This window comes from Crocuta crocuta, unplaced genomic scaffold (genome assembly GCF_008692635.1).
Source record: "Crocuta crocuta isolate KB4526 unplaced genomic scaffold, BGI_CrCroc_1.0 scaffold491, whole genome shotgun sequence".
Lineage (NCBI taxonomy): Eukaryota > Metazoa > Chordata > Mammalia > Carnivora > Hyaenidae > Crocuta > Crocuta crocuta.
In genome coordinates, this window is record NW_027532634.1 from 15,684 (window position 1) to 28,982 (window position 13,299).

The window sequence follows — 13,299 nt, forward strand, 5'->3', positions numbered from 1 at the left end:
CTATTAAATGTTCTGGACCAGGGTACCTGGGTGGCTCAGTTGGTTACCTCTCACTTTTGGTTTCAGCTCAGGTTATGATCTCATGGTTTGTGGGTTTGAGCCCCATGTTGGGCTCTGCAGTGACAGCATGTAGCCTGCTTGGGATTCTCTCTCCCTCTCTCTCTGTGCCTCTTCCCCACTTGTACTCTCTCTCTTTCCTCAAAGTGAATATGTAAACTTAAAAAACAAACAAATAAATGTTCTGGACCATGTAGCCTTGATTTACCTTTTTTGTAATTTTGACAGTTCTTAAAAAAAAAAAAACCCAAACCAAAATTAAACAAAAAGCCTTATTCTACTATCAGATAGTTCTGTTATTGCCCAGTATGTTACCTTCACTACAGCTTTGCTTAAATCAGAAATGCAGTACCTTAATACACATCTGTCCTACAAAAACACTCCTCATTCTATATCCTCAATCAAAGCCCGTTCTCTTCTTCAAGTTTATGTTCAAATTCAACCTCAAATATAAAGCCTTCCTGACCATCTCTCCCAGTTCATTCTTCTGAGCACTTGTTTTCTACCATTTCTGGTATTTATCCTATATGGCCTAGTATATTTTAGTTTATATATTTACTCAATTACATTTTTATTCTAGGGAAAAGGGCACCAAGATTTTAACATCTCTGAATTTCCCCCAGCACTTAAAGTAAAGCCCTCTAAAAAGATGTGGATCAAAGAATCAATTGCTCTTAAATGCCTCTAAATAGCTTGATTCCACTAATTATAAATGAAAGATACTCTCATTATTTTATAATTTACAATTTATAATACTTGCATACTATTATAATCCATTTAGAAATTTAGCCTTTTGAAGAAAAAAATCATAGATTAATATTACTGTCCTCCCTTTTTAGCCTGCATCTCTTCTTATAGTCTGCAATACCTTTAACTCTTTTGAAATGACTTTGTCACCTCACCTCAATTCTTCATTGACAAGCCTTCAATGGGTTCCTGTGTTTACAAGATTTCAAAGTACCTCAGCCTACCTTTTCAGTCTTATAATTACTGTGATGGAGCTCTCTCATCTTCTCCACCTCTTACCCTTATGGCCTAGTTGGGATCTTCATTTTCATCATATAAACCCTTTAAAACAAGGAATAAGACAAGAATGTTCTTTATACCATTATTATTTAACATTGAGTTCCCAGCTAATGTAATTAGTAAGGAAGAGGAAAATAGAGACATAGGAACTAGAAAGTCAAATGTAAAATGATCACTATCTGCAAGTAATATGGTTGTTCATCTGGAAATCCTGAGTTAAGCAATGAAATTTTTATGAAAAACAAGGAGAATTTAGTAAAGTGGGCACAGAGTAAAATCACTTGCCTTCATTTAAAGTGTTTTTGGTTTGTTTATTTTTTCAAGATATAATTTACATAATTCAGGTATACAACATAATGATTTGATATTTGTATATATTGCAAAATGATCACAATGAGTTTAATTCAACTTCATACAGAGTTACAAACTTATTTCTAGTGATGACAATTTTTAAGCAGAACTTTCAGCAAATTATAAATATGCAATACAGTATTAATATAATCATTATGCTGTACATTTCATTCCCATAGCGTATTTACTATTGGAATTTTATACCTTCTGATCCCCTTTATCCATTTTCTTTACCCTCAAATTTCTGCCTCTGGCAGCCATTATTGCCTGTGTTTTTTCTCTTCATTTCTTTTGTTTTTGAAATAAGCTATAAAATATAACAAAAGAAATTTTTAAAACTTTATTTTTAATTTTTATTAATTTTTGAGTATACTTGACACACAACATTACATTAGCTTCAGGTGTACAACATAGTGATTCAACATTTCTATATGTTACATTACATTCACTACTAGTGTAGCTACCACCTCTCACCATGTAATGCTACAACAATATCATTGACTATATTCCCTATGTGATACCTTTCATCCCATGACTTATTCATTCCATACCTGGAAGTCTGTGTCTCCCACTCCCATTCACCCATTTTGCCCACTCCCTGCACCCCTCCCTCTGATAACCATCAGGTTGAAGAACAACATTTTTTAATAATAGCAACTGAAAGACTTTAAAAATGAATAATCAAGTCCTAAATGAAGAAAAGATGCATGAAAGGATATTTTGACAAATGGAAGTCATACCATGTTCTTGCTGAGAAAGATAGGAAGCCATAAAAGGTGTCAGTTCATCATGAACTAATCTATACATTGAATGTGAGCTCGATAAAAATGCCTATAGGATAAGTTTATTAACTGAAAAGGCTGACTTAAAAAAAATATGTAGAAAAATGAGATGCTTTACTTTCTGTCACTCTGGTGCCCTTGGCCGTATTGTGGCTTCACCCCATCCAAACCAAATTCATGGTTCTGTAGAACCACGTAGGCTTTATCTCTTTCAAAAAGCTTTTTTCTCCATTTTCTACCCTCAAGCTTTAGTACACTTACTGATTCCTTCACTATTTGCTACTTATTACTACTCTTAAGCATGCTTTCTTGTGACTATATTTCAAGTTGCCACCTAAGTTGTTTCTTTAATTTCACTTTTTAAAATATCTCACACACATTGGTAGAGTCAATTTTAACCTGAATAAGCCTCAGGTTTACAATTCACCACTCTGTTCCAGATGTTCTGAAATATTATGCTCCGTAAAATTGGGCCTAGGAACCTGGGCATAGGTTGTAGAAGTCTGTAGCTTAAACAAGCCTGGCCACTGTGCAGAATTGTGGGTACTTATTTCAGTTCTGTCTCATAAGCAGATAAAAAATACAAACTTTCTTAATAAAACCAGCCTCAGGTGGCTCCATGTTGTCTGGTATAGTCTGGAAGTTAGACAATGAGGAGAGAAGGCAGAAACTGAATTGAAGATATGTGAAACTTAGTGGCAAGGAAAGCAAAGAGTTGAAAACACAGAACAGGGAGCCTGGGCAGTGTTGCTCTAGCTTTAGAGTTGAATGCTATTCAGTTTCCCATCTAGACTATGAATCAAGAGAGCACAGAAGCAAAGATCAATTCACTCATATCCTGTTGGTTTTTAGTCTTGAGGAGTCCTGCAAATTATCTTTCCTCTTGATTTTGTTAACTTTTACTTAATCTGGAGGGTTTAAACTGCTATAGTCATGCAATCTGAATGTAAAATACCAAAGAAAACAGAGATATTAATGAGTGCCTATGTTAAAGCCTGGGCACTGTGACATTAGCAGACTTGAATATGAATTCTGGCTTTGTCACTAGCTGACTGTGTGACTGTGGGGTTTGCTTTCCCAACTAATATAGGGAAGAATTGACATCACTGTGAGAATTAATTGAAATTAAAATCAATTTGTGAAAATGCTGAGAACTTTGACACATTTATACTCAGTAAATATTAGCATAAAAATGCAACCTTTATTTTTCTAAAGTTCAGTACTATTCTTGTACTCTTTAAAAAACTAATTCCTGGTGAAAAATTCCTTGCTTTTATTTGTCCATAAAGTTCATAAAATTTGTCCATAAAGGAGAATCAAAAATTCTCCTTCATTTTCAGAGCATTATATGTATTAGCAAATTTATTTAAGAGTTAGGAGAAATATTAATATCCCACTTTTTAACTAGATTTTTAATCAGAATTGAATTTTGTACGTTATTACAACTTTTGAATTAAAAGCCAAATTTAACAATTTTTAATGTTTTATTTGTTTTGGAGAGAGATAGAGACATAGTGCAAATGGGGGAGGGATAGTGAGAGAGGGGGACACATCATCTGAAAGTAGGCTCCAGGCTCTGAGCTGTCAGTACAGAGCCCGATGTGGGGCTTGAACCCAGAACCATAAGATCATGACCTGAGCGAAGGTGGACGCCTAACCAACTGAGTTACCCAGGCACCCCTAAACTCAGCCACTTTTTAATGTCATTGTTTTCTCATAACATTGAGAAATAATGGCAAACATTTATTCAGGGTGGTACCTAAAACAAAACAGTAGAATCCTGAAAACTTCCTTCCTTTCAAAATATGGCATGAATCTTAGTAGGTATAAATCATTCTCCAAGGTTTTTAGTTACAGCATAGACAGTCTTATGGATGTGGAGTCTGGGGAAAGTCACAGGTGTTTTCTGCAACCCATGTTCTTCATCTATAAAAAGCATGATGGGGATTAATTGGATATTTATACAAGTCTTTAAGTATACAAAATTCTGTAAGGGCTAAGTGTTTCTTTGCTTATTAATTAGTAACAAAATGTAGAGATTTTCCAGGAAAAGTATTTAAACTATTGGAATATTATTGCTCAATTTCAGTAGATAATTAAAATATGCAGTTTCTTTTTTATAGAATTTCTTCATAAGAATCATAGCTCTTTTAATTAGAGGATTGAGGAGAAGTTAAAGTCAAATTTCCATTGATCCTTAATGATCACATAGCAGAGGTGTTTCTTCATGAAAGTTATTACAAATGAGAAATGTAGAATCCCTGAGTCTATGTGCATTAGCATTCCCTTTATCTTATCAAAAGAACTTTGAGTGTCTGAAAGAACTGGTCATCCTTTTCCTCACTTCTAACCCTATTTCCAACACTACTTCCTTTGGACACCTTATTAGTTTTTATTTAATACAAAACTTTTAGCAAGTTTAATTATTTGTCTTCCCAGTTTATACAGAAGCTCCTGGAGCTAGCCCAGTGAAAACAGGAGAAACGTTGTTTGATGGTATACAAGAAGGTGTGGACAGAAATATTACAGACATTAGTATACTAGGTGATGGTTGCGCTGCCATGTTCAATGGCCCAAGGAAGCAGGGACATTAGTGAAATTCTGTAGTGTTGTATCCATCAACAGTAATTGAGAATAAAACATGTGTAGAAGCTGTAGCACATGAAAAGTTTAGCTTCAGACTCTGAAAAATGTTGAAGATGGGATACTATAAACCATGCTGGAAAAGAGCTCTGTATTTCATTATATGAGTAAAGAAATAGCAAAGTACTTTTTGTTTTAGAGCATTTCTAAGGATCAGTAATACCCATGCATAGTTCCTCTCTGGCTTTGTCCCTAAGTAGCCAAGCAGAAATGAGGAAGAGAGAGAGAAAGTGTGTGTGTGTGTGTGTGTGTGTGTGTGTTGCACAACATTATGTGGTGAAAGATGTGTTTTGAGGTAGCAGTGGAGAGTGTCTTGGGTCAGGATGATTTGGCTTTAAATCTCAGATCCACCATTCACATAGTTGGGAGACCCTGGGCAAATAACTGAAATAGTTTCTTGTGTAAGATGGAGGTAAGGAAGAAAACATGGTATATATTAGTTGTTAGGAAGCCTTGCATTTATGTTGCAATGATAAACTGAGTGTCTATTAAGCACAGAGTAAAGACTTTATTGTTATTTACTACTACTACTACTACTACTACTACTACTACTACTACTACTACTACTGCATGTTGTTAGCACAGCAGTTCTAGAAATAGTCTTGAAAACAGTGTTCAGTTTATATTTAAGCAGCATAGAACAAAATCCACTCTCCATCTGCCCTCTCATCTTCCCCATAACAATCTCTAACTTATTAAACCAGTGATTCTTAACTTTATTCCAAGCCTAAGAGCTAATGGGATAGAGCACACTTTTTAGTAATAGGACTCACCAAGTAGCATTATGGGGAGAACTTCTGAAGGGCAGGTAGGAGGAGGCAGGGTGAGTTACAGAGACCCATGAAGGGTATAGAAACCTGTTAGAGTTTCTGATACTCATTCAAGTTATTTTGAAAATCTTTAAGGACAGTACTCTTGGAAGAGGTAATCAAGAAGACGTGACCACCAGTTGACCCATAAGCTAGCAGTTGGAAGCTCTTCACCCTTTCCCTTGCCCTTGGAAGGTACATTCCACCCACTGTTCCCATAGCTGGAACTGTTTCAAAGATGCAGTTTTGAGAGAATAGGATGTTGTTAAGACCATTTGGACTAAATACATGACTGGACCTCATGAAAGCCTCTTTATTATCTTGCAGGAGTCTGGTGAACAGGTACAGAGCTCAACCCACCTTGGGACTGCCCAAGACAAGCCTTGCAAGAAATTCCCTTTGTTTATTAATACTTCCACCTACCAATCTGGGGTGGCCTGACTCATTCTTCAGTGTCTTCTTGCCTTACTTATCTTACTTTCAAAGTATTTTGAAAATTCTTTTTAAAGTGGTTGGACAGTTTTCATTTCTGGCATCCCTATGTCACTGTTTTATGTTCTTATTAAGTGTGCAAAAGAGAACAATTCTCTTGACTGAACACAATTCTAGATTCAAGATCCTTTTCTGGGAACAATTCCATAGGCCTTATAGTTGTGAAATCATATAGACAGATTGCCTGTTAAGAATCCCCCCCAAAGTAGGGCACCTAGATGGCTCAGTCAGGTTAGCATCTGACTTCGGCTTAGGTCATAAACTCATGGTCTGTGACTTTGAGCCCTGCGTTGGGTTCTGTGCTGATACCTCACAGCCTGGTGCCTGCTTCAGATTCTCTGTTTCCCTGTCTCTCTGTCCCTCCTCCACTTGTGCTCTGTCTCTGTCTCTCTGTCTCTCTCTCAAAAATAAATAAACATTTAAAAAAAAGAATCCTGTAGAGCACAGGTACAGAGGAATAACCTTGGAGCTAGATAGATATTCTCTTCACAGCCAACTTTTGTCTCTCACTGGATTGGGTCCTTTAGCAAATTATTTAATCTCTCTGTACCTCAGTTTACTCACTTTAAATCAAGATACAAATAATTAGATGTTATCTCACAGGATTTTGTAAATATTAAATGAGATAAAATATATAAAAAGAGCTTACTTACAATAGTAGAATGGTTTTAGGCTCATAGTAACTGGTCAGCAATCTAAATTATTATTACTGTTATTATGTTGCTGTGTGGTAAGGGTATGCTCAAGTACCATATCAATAACCAGTTAATAAAGACACTATACATTTAGGTGAGATTCTTAAAATCAGTATACTTATGGATAGAGGAGAAACCAGAATGAAACCATTAATTGTGTAGTTATCCTTAGTGGAGAAAACAGTAACTTCAGCTAATATTAACACCTAATAGTTCTTTAGGGCTATATAGATTACAAAATTTTGTGTATTATACTCGGAAACTTGCAGAGAGCTTCACCATTGCTGTGTCATTTAGACTTGGCAACAATCAAGCAACTCTGGCTATTCTTTTCATTTTTTAAAAAAGTGAGATTAAAAGCAGTTAAGTCATCCAACCCTAGTCAAAAACTAGTACTAGTTAACTAATAAAACAAACAAGAAGAATCATAAGCCACATAATGTGCTGCTTCTTCCTTCTTGGTTCCATTCTCTCCCCTCCTCCCCATACCCCCTCTTTTACCCCATCCCTTCCCCCCTCTTCCCTCTCACCCCACTCCTCCTCTTTTCTTCCTTCCCTCCTTTCCTCCTTCCTTCCTTCCTTCCTTCCTTCCTTCCTTCCTTCCTTCCTTCCTTCCTTTCTTTCATTTTTAAGAAATATTTCTTTTCTTACCCCCTTCAAAAATATGGATTAAACCTGACCATGTGCCATGCACTATGCAACATGCTGGTATGAAACCATGAAATTCAGACATGATCCCACCCTCTTTGAAAATAACATTCTAGTGTCAGAGCCATAAAAAAGGTAAGAAAGGAAACAAATCTGCAAACCCAATGACTATAGATTTTGATAATATAAAAAAGCCAATGAGGAGAGTGATAAGAAGGAAATGAGTTGAGAATGGGGTACTTGAGGCAGGATAGTCAAGATATACTTCTGAGGAAGTATATCCTCAGGATGGCAGGAAGGTCAAGATATACTTCTGAGGAAGTGGCAAATCTGAGAGCTGAAAGAAGAGGAGAGACTGTCAAGTGAAAGGCAGGTGAGGTGTGTATGTATGTTATAGGCAGATAGGTATAAGTTCTTTCAGGCCCTGATGTCTTTCAGGATGAAGTACCTGAATTGAAGCTGAGGTGCACACCCTCCAGAGAGCAGAAATACATTTTTTCCAGTGTTGTGCTCATCAGTCTTACCCTGGATGTCTGTGATTAGTGTATCGCATGGTTCTAGAAGAGCTATGAGAAAATGTCTAATCTAGAGGCCCCGTCAGCTATGACACGGGGTGCTTATCATGTATTAATTCACCACCAAAAGGATCTCCAGTGTCTTTTTCATATAACTGGTATATTCAAGGAGCACCTCAAATTTTTCTTAATGTTTGTTACAAGGAGATTTTTTTTTTCTCTTTTGATATCTAGAGGTCTTTGTTGGATCACCAATGAGATTCCAACTCAGCATTGTCAATACTGAAGTCTAGAGTTTTCATTCTGGCCTGGTATAGCAAATAAAATCTTCTGAAAAATAATACTGATTAATACAGGATTAAAAAGAAATCTTATCCCTCAAAGGATGTAGTGAAAATAGAGGAGCACATGGGCTAGCTGTCAAAAAGAAATCTTTTTGGATTTGTTCTCCCCCCGAGAGTACAGTGATCAGGTCCATTCAGTATATATCTACCAAGATACTTTTAAGATGCTAAATGAAAACACCTTTATAATATCTGTATCTGTCAATAAATCCTCAGGCTTATAAATCCAGTGGATATGACATACTGTTATTATGTGACTTACACTGAGTGTGTATTTTGCACTACGTAAGCCCAGCCCTTTAGCATCAGGTACAGAATGCCAAAAGTTGCCAATATATTACATTTAAGGTTTCCTGCAGCATCGTTGGCATTTCCCATGAGACATCATCATGTACGTAGCTCTGAATGCAGAATGATGTAATAAAACAGGATAAAATATGGCTGCAGTGTACACTGGTGGCACTGTGGCAGGCCTCTTTAGCTTTTTTCATATTGAAAATTCAGCAGGACTATTAAAGTGTAATGGCACAGAACATCTTGTTAAAAAAAAAGCCACAACCCTGTATGATATTCTTGTTTATGGATGATATTTATTGCTTTTGTATTCTTATTGTGTGCTTTTGAAGTCAATTGAAATGCAAGGGCTAATGAAACCTCCACCATAACACATTTATTTTTCCCTACCCTAAATGAGTCTACAAGATGTAAATGACTTGCATACATCAACTGCTCAGGTTTTATTGTTTTGGGTTAATTTATTCACTGTAATATTCTTAATGAAAGTAATGACTCTTACGCTAGTTTGTATATTCATTCACATACTATAGTTTTATTAAATCATGCTGGGAAAGTTCACAATGAAGGCCCTAAAAATAAAGTTCCATGTTTAGTCAAATATATAAATGTAATCCACTTACCAAATATCAACACTGTATATTTTTCTGTTTGTTTCTTCCTAATTTCAGTTCATCAAAATTGTAAATTCAGAGCAATCTAGGACCTAGTAATATATTCCTACTATAGATTTTTTTAAAAAGAATTATCAACTTCTCTTTAACATCCAGAGTTCATTGTGCATTTAATTGATTGTGATCACTTCAGATTTTTATCCTCAATGTTTACATTTAAGTGAACATTTGGACTTTAGGCAAAAGCAAACATTTTTGTAGAATTATTGAAATTCCAGACTGGGTGAAAACAGAAGCTTTTCAATATGCAAATAATTTTAAGCTATCTGTTAGAAAAATAACAATTAGTAAATGGGATTATTGTGTGATATAGTTTGATGAAGTGACCCAGATTATTTTTCTTTATATCTGTTCCGTTTCATATACCTGACACCTGGTACTGGTATGACACCTACAGAGGCTCCCAAAATTTTGCTGATAGTTAATTTCTTGCTGCCACCAATCTCAATCTGTTTAAAACTGGATCCTGTTATTCCCACTTTCTTCCCTAATTTTTTATTATAAATTATTTCTCTTGAAGAAACTTAGTCTTAACATTTTAGACCAATTATAGGACCAAATTCTGTCCGTTATACCTCCAAAGATGTTTCTAAATATGCTCCCTCTTCTCCATCCCCACTACATGCTTCAGTTTTGTGCTTTCATGTTCACTACTGCAAGCATCCTTCAAATTGGTTTTGCCAATATCTTCTACCACCAATTAATCCCTGTATTTATCTTTCTGAACTATAACTCTGATCATGTAACTTCACTGCTCCAAAAATTGTAAAGTCTCCTTATAACATAAATCCCTAGCCTAGCATGTAAATCTTAAGTTTGAATGGCAGCCTACATTTTTAGAACCTCCCCATCACTTCTCCTCATTTATCTTATGCTACAACCAGTCTTGAAGCCTCAGCATCCTGAGAATCTATTACCTGGGATCATTCTCCCAATTTAGACTGCCTTCTTGACACTTGAAGTCTACCACAATTGGTGAAGCTCTATTCAGCTTTCTCTGATAAAACAATTGTAAAGTATTTGTTTGTTTCTCACAACACCCACCTCTCACCCCAGCAATGATTTGCCCAAATCTTCCCTTTAGATCTATTGAGGTATTAACAACAAACTGCGAATAATTTCTGTACTTAAAAATATTTGCCTTCTACATTAAAGTCCTTTGAAACTCAATTTCTTGTTTGTTTCTTCTTCATATTCTTTCATGATACCAAGCACAAAGCCATGCACATGTTCATTGCTCAACAAACATTTGTTGATTAAATTGAATCAACCATAAAATACTTCACATTTTTAAAAACTTTAATTCTTCATCTAATGTCTGCCAAATAACCTCTAGGTCTTTTAATCTCTATTCAAAGCCTTATTTTCTAACTTACATGTTATTTTAATTGCTCTTTCCTGAAGCAGAAGAATAAAGGAAATGGAGAGATGAAGGAGGGAAATGCAAAATGTAAGTTTTATGAAGGCACCCAGTAAAGCTAAATCTTGCATGTGATCTGAAGAAAGAAAAAATCTGAGAGCTACCAGGTCTCAGAAGGCTGGTGCATGCTTCCTGCAGTAAAGAGTGGTTTTATCCATTATATGAAAAGCATTTATCACATGGTCAGCCTTTCCATTTTAAAGAAAATATGTTTTCTGAGTTAACAAAGACACTTTCTGTCTGGTACTGATTTTCCATCCATGTGGCAGCAATTTTAAGTTCATCGCTGAGTGACAGCTAATGTTGCATCAGTGTGAACTAGTGAATGATAGCTTCCAAAGAAACAGCCAAGAAACCCTTCAACGTATCAAAAAGCTTTTGGTGAATAATCTGGTTTTGATTTAGAATCCTGTAAGAAAAGAGCTTTTTAAAGATGCCATCAGTTTCACTGTCCTTTTCCTTCCCTATCCCCCAATTGAGCCTGGGGTATTTATAGCACAGTAATGGTTACATTCTTTGTGCTCAGGGCAGAAGATTTTCATCTCTTTATAAAATTAATCATTCATGTGGTAGAAAAGAGTTTTTTAAAGTCAGCCTTTGCATTTTGATCTGCAACTTAGTTTGACACCAGTGCTTTTTGGTTTTGGTTTTGTTTTCTAGATGACAGCACTAAGAATTGATGGTAACTATTTTTTTTTTCAAACTCAGTGCACCCAAGAGAATCTGGGATGACTGCCAGTTACAGAAATGGAGGTAGGAGGTGATCTTTAAGTATGAAATTATACCTCTCATTTTAATGTCCCAATGTGTTTCATTAACCATGTGATCAGAAAAATCCTTTCTTATATTAAATGAGATTGTCTTTAGGGTAACAACATGAAATTATTTTTATCTGAGATTCTGTCAAGTTAAAATCAGACTTTTCCTAATAATAGTAACCATTTATTTAATGTTTTTATATGTAGAACCTGCAGTAAGTAGCTTACATACCCTCGTAATAGATATGTGTTGGTATTTTGATTTTACAGATGAAAACATTTAGGTTAAGCAAGTTGCCCAAATTTACATGGAAAGAATCTGGATTTGTATCAAGGTCTATTTGACTTTAAACCCTTGCTTTTAAGCACTCTATTCTTCTGACTCCTGACAATGGGCTTTCAAGTATTCAAGTCACAATGATATAAACAACTTTCTCTTCTCATTGTTGTAGTTTTCCCCATGGGAACATTGGCTATTATTTGTTTAGGGACATGGCAAAATCTTTTCCAAGTAGTAATAGCAATGGGTAACTATCTGTGGAGTTCTTACTTGATGATGCTGACAGCTAATTGAATCTACAACATATACACATATAGGTTTCACCACCATAAGGCATTAGTCTGTTTTTTGTCCCCCCCCCACTCCCCACTCCTTTCCAATTTTAAATACAAGCTTCTAGGGTTGGCTTTCATTTTCAAGACTTTCTTTTGCTTACATTTCCATTTTGGGAGCAGACTAAAATTGTTCATTTTTAATGATGTGCTCTGTGATGTGAGAACTGAAAGCTAGATGGACATTTTGCATGATAGCAAGACTGTTGTTTCAAAATGCTTGTATTTGGTGTTATCACATTTTCTTTTTCTTGGTTACTTCGTCTTAATATCTTGTTCCTACTGCTATCTAGTTACTTAGAAGAGGGTTTTTTTTTTTCAGCTTCCCATTCTTTTCTTTTTAGGGGCATCGCTCTGTAGGTTTGGAGACATGTTAAATCATGTTAAGGAGTATATAAAGCCACTGCATTTTTTTTTAAATCAGCATTTCTTTATGTGTTATGTACTGTGGCCCATTAGTGACTACTAAGACATGATTTTATCCTACATTCTGGAATGGTAGATAGAAATTTACATGATTATTATATGAATTGAATGAAAGGAAGGTCATAAAATGTGTTGTGGGATGTCAGAGAAAGAAGAAAATAATTCTGCCCAAAGGATTGCTAAAGAATTCCTTACAAAAGGTGGCATGCTGTTTCCTTTATGTTTTAATTTTTCCATGGAAACATGTTAGTTTTATAATTATTGTCTTTTTAGATTAGGGATGGTAGTCTTTTGAGAAGGAGAAAGGAGGTATCAAGGTAGAAAGTATATATTCCTTACATTTTAAATACAAAGTGTAAATTTTACATTGGAAAATAAAACACCTAAGCTTTGCTACTTACTTTTCTAATATCCTAATAATCAGAGAAAGAAAAGAGCAGAGAATTTAATGAGGGAGGGAGGGAAGGGGAGAAGAGGGTGGCAAGGAGGAAGAAAGACTCAGTAAATAATATTGGATAGCTTTCTTAACTACAACTAAAAGCTGAGGTAGCTAAAGGAAGAGTGGGAATATTTATAGTTTCACACAGTTTTACAATGTTTCCTCCTCTACTTTTTTCTTTATTTAAAAAAAATTGTGTTTATTTATGTTTTTTTTTTTTTTTTGAGAGAGAGAGAGGGCATGTACATGCATGCATACAAATGGGGAAGGGGCAGATAGGGAGACACAGAGTCTGAAGCAGGCTCCAGGCTCTA